General features: G+C 28.1%; 1 protein-coding gene across 3 annotated transcripts in view; it reads left to right on the forward strand.

Annotated features, from left to right (window-relative positions):
* LOC106690108 (uncharacterized) overlaps window positions 1-4,998 on the forward strand; it is a 110,137-nt gene that overhangs the window by 16,104 nt on the left and 89,035 nt on the right. The gene's annotated exons all lie outside the window — the stretch shown is intronic.

The following is a 4,998-nucleotide window of genomic DNA, read 5'->3' on the forward strand; positions in this document are numbered from 1 at the left end:
ACACAAATTAAAACCCTTATTTAATTGCTCCATATAAAAGTATTAAAAAGTTGTTACGCAAGTAGTAGTTCTGTTCCAACACAGCTCGAATTGAGGTCTGTTCCAACAACAGCTTCTGGTCGTCCGGCACAATACGGAGCATGAGTAGTGAACCTCCAAAACCTGCACTGCGCAAGCTGCGTACAGTCAGAACAGACTTTTGTTTTTCCTTAAAAATAAAATGTTAATAATAAACTGAAGTTGTTCAACTTACGAATGCACGAGCCGTTGTCATGACAACTTTTAGATAAGTTTGAAATAATTGTATGAAAACATTTTGTATATTTGGATGCATTTAGTGCCAATAAAAACCAGAGAGTCAGAAAAAAATGCTTGAATAATGTATTTCAGAAATAAAATCGAATAATAAGAAAAAAAATAGCGTTAAATGGAGGAAGTAAATTTAAATTATGTGAAACATTGCAAGTTAAAGAAATTCATGTAATTTTCACAAAGTACCTAAAAGTTGTGTCCAAGAATTCAGACTGAATAAACAAATTTATATAATTTATTCTATATTTAGGAAATCGGTACTTATTTTAAAAAGCTGACAAATTTTATTAATTAAATTATCCCATTGTTTGTAAGGTCTCATTTGAACATTTTTTTAATGGGTTTTATCAATAATTTATGACTGTGTGCACTCTAAAGAGTTTTCAAAAATGCGGACTGGTCTGGTTGCCAACTGTTGAAATACTGATATAGGCAGTGCCTCAACTACTTCCAATAGTGACACTTTGAAAAAAAAAATTTAATTTTACATTAAATTGCTTTTATTCCGAAAATGGTGTATTTTGATGGTGACGGTTCCGTAGACTGGGTATACTTCTTCTACATAGGCTGCCCCGAAGCTAATAGGATTGTCAAACAGTAACCACAACTCATGCTACAATCTAAAAAATAACTCAACTAATAATAATAAAAAATGCTTAGCGAAATACGTCAATTACAAAATTTAACAAAAAAAAGAAAACTTCCCTAACCTTATTTACCCCTATTAAAGGAAAACAGCGATAAATGTCTTGTGTGTATATATATAAAATAAATAAATACTTTTTTTTTTATTATTATAACATTTTTTTCCGAAGATTACAATTTAAACCAAAATATGCTGTAAAAATATGATCCAAACAAAAGATAACAAACAGATAAATTTACAAATAAGAAAAACTAATGTCTCTCATAGAACTATAAATAAAGATCAGGAGTTCAATATCGAAAGCTATAAAATTAGAAATAAATTTCATAACAATATTCATTAAAAATAAATAAATAGGAAGGAATAAATTAGTAAATAGTAATAAATTAATAAATTTCATAATAATATTCGTTAAAAAAAAATAAATAGTTTGGAAGTGACCATTGAGTTGATTATTGAATGGTTATGGAAATAATAAAGTGAAAAATAAAGTATAAAAAAGTAATGAAATGCTAAGATAGTACTACAAATGCTAAGATAGTACTACAAATGCTAAGATAGTACTACAAATGCTGAGATAGTACTACAAATGCTAAGATAGTACTACAAATGCTAGGATTGTACTATTGTACAAAACCTTGAATTTATATTAATGCAACGCATATAAATGTGAGAGTTTTATTTTATTAGAAGTTCTAATGAAATTGAGTACTTCCTTTTTTGTTTGTACATTTAAGGAGTTATGAATTAATTATTAACTTCTTTGATGATCTGATTGATGTAAATGTCAATAGAATAAAATTAACATATGTCAACAATTTTCAATAAATAATATTCCATTATACTTTTATTCGTACTTTCTTCCAAAATATCAGAGATACATTTTATCTGTTTTAGAAGTTGTTTTTAAAGATTTGGTCCTGTCTGGAGGAACATTTTAACTTTCTAAACTTCTATAGAGCCCTCCAAGTTTATACAGACAATGAAAATTCTCCTTCAAAAAAGGAACAATTACTGCTTATAAAAATATTTTAAAGTTTAATAGAAAATCAGAAACCTCAAATAGAGATATATTAGAAATAAATAAATGCCACACAAAAAATCCTTTAGCAAATCCTAAATCTTAAGTATGTTCTAATAAAATAAATTAAAAGGTAAAAGGTGAATTATTTGAACATATTTATAGAGTCTATGAAAATATCCAAAATATCCAATGAAATTTATGTTAAATTTCACTAAATTGTAAATGAATAGAAATTCATTTATGTTATTCTTCCGGAATGGGGTGTATAATTAGGTGGTTAAAGATAACGGACTCAAAGGTTGGAAGGGTATTACAGCAACGAATGAAAGATGGGATGGAATTCCATAGGGAATAGGAATGGATTAGCAAAGAGTTCCATAGGAATGGATTAGCAAAGAGTTCCATAGGAATGGATTAGCAAAGACCATTCACAGCTACGGACCAAACAGGAGTGATTGGTCTAGTGCCATTTAGGCATCTCAATAAGGATTAATGGACATCAAAATCAATTTTATCTTTTATACAGACAAATATTATGTAAAAATATTGTACTTCCTAACTTATGGCCAACCTAAATATTGTACGACCTAGCTTATAGCCAACCTAAATATTGTACAACCTAACTTACGTCTAACCTAGACATTGTACGACCAAATGGCTCAACTCTGTCGCTTAAGATATTTGAATTTTTTTTTAATAGGCACTAAGACGTTAATTTTCCGAACAGATACACACATTTATAAACAGAAATTCAGTTAATTATATTTTATTGTTAATTTATTTTATTTTATTTTTACTGTATTAAGATATTCCCTTATGTTATATTACTATTGTTACATTTATTATTAGGTTATAAAACATATATAGCTGCTTAAACAATGAATAATCAATAAAGGATATTAAATTAATTTTTAAAAATAAGACACAGGATAAATTTGCATTACTTTCAATAACTTTAACTTGAATGACCGGCCCGTACTTACCTAAAACCATTGTGAGTGTTTATCTTTCCTTCCTCAATGTAAAAGATCGATGAGATTATTCACATTTCAGGTTTTGCTATTGTGCTCACAATGAAAGCCAATTCTAGTCTTCTTTAAGCGTTACTTCTTATCGATCTGCTACGTTTAGGCAAGAATCCACTTAGTTTCCAACGAATATAAACTATTTTTTTTTCATGGTAAGCTATCGGTTTATGGAATAGATAACACAAATTTAATTGAATTACATTGTTGCCTCAATATATTGTACATATTATCGTATTTTTTTCATCATATTAAGATCTGATTTTGGGGGATGTATATACTTAGATATATGTCAATATTATTATTTATAATAAAGGAGGAAGGAAAAAAAAGTTAATATCCGCACCTGTCAAATACAATGTTGACAATAAGCATGTTTCCCGATTGTTGCATTAGTCAACAAATAATATGTAAGAGATGAAGAAAAAGAGAACCTTAACTTATGGCCAACCTAAATATTGTACGACCTAGCTAATAGCCAACCTAAATATTGTACAACCTAACTTACGGCTAACCTAGACATTGTACGACCAAATGGCTCAACTCTGTCGCTTAAGATATTTGAATTTTTTTTTAATAGGCACTATAAGATGTTAGTTTTCCGAACAGATAAACACATTTATAAACAGAAATTTAGTTAATTATATTTTATTGTTTATTGTTAATTTATTTTATTTGATTTTTACTTTATTAAGATATTTCCTTATGTTATATTACTATTGTTACATTTATCATTTGATTATAAATACATATAGCTGCTTAAATGAAGAGTTCATCATAAACATTGAATCATCAATAAAGGATATTGAAACAATTTTAAAAAATAATTCACAGGACAAATTTGTATTACTTTCGATAACTTTAACTTGAATGACCGGTCCGTACTTACCTAAAACCATTGTGAGTGTTTATCTTTCCTTGCTCAATGTAAAAGATCGATGAGATTATTCACATTTCAGGTTTTTCTATTGTGCTCACAATGAAAGCCAATTCGAGTCTTCTTTAAGCGTTACTTCTTATCGATCTTCTACGTTTAGGCAAGAATCCACTTAGTTTCCAACAAATATAAACTATTTTTTTTTCATGGTAAGCTATAGGTTTATGGAATAGATAACATAAATTTAATTGAATTACATTGTTGCCTCAATATATTGTACATATTATCGTATTTTTTTCATCATATTAAGATCTGATTTTGGGGGATGTATATACTTAGATATATGTCAATATTATTATTTATAATAAAGGAGGAAGGAAAAAAAAATTAAGATCCGCACCTGTCAAATACAATGTTGACAATAAGCATGTTTCCCGGCTGTTGTATTAGTCAACAATATATGTACAGATGAAGAAAAAGAGAACCCAAGACGACCTAACTTATGGCCAACCTAAATATTCTACGACCTAACTTACGGCTAACCTAAACATTGTACAACCTAATGGGCTCAACTCTGTTGCTTAAGATATTTGATTTTTTTTTTAATAGGCACTAAGATGTTAATTTTCAGAACAGATACACACATTTATAAACACAAATTTAGTTAATTATATTTGATTGTTAATTTATTTTATTTCATTTTTACTGTATTAAGATTTCCTTATGTTATATTACTATTGTTACATTTATCATTTGGATATAAACTATATAATATATAGCTGCTTAAACAATGAATAATCAATCAAGGATATTAAATATTCTTACTTTATCATCTTAGCAGGTCCCTTCCCTTGTCCATCTCCTCCTTTTGTCCTCAGGCATGAGAGTCCTGGCCATCTGACCCATTGCCGTGTTTTAGTGTTCATATTCCAATATTTCATGAAAACTTTTGTAGTAAGTAAATACGAATCCGGTGACTGTTGGAAATAGTTAATTTTTTTTTTTTTTTTTTTTTTTAGATAATTAGATTTATTTATTGATAGATATTACAATCTGCCACACAGTTGTGGGCAATAGGTAATATTGATAAATGATCTCATACATACTAAAATAA

The sequence above is a fragment of the Halyomorpha halys genome, unplaced genomic scaffold, assembly GCF_000696795.3.
Source record: "Halyomorpha halys isolate HHAL.00 unplaced genomic scaffold, Hhal_1.1 Scaffold49.1, whole genome shotgun sequence".
Classification (NCBI taxonomy): Eukaryota; Metazoa; Arthropoda; class Insecta; order Hemiptera; family Pentatomidae; genus Halyomorpha; species Halyomorpha halys.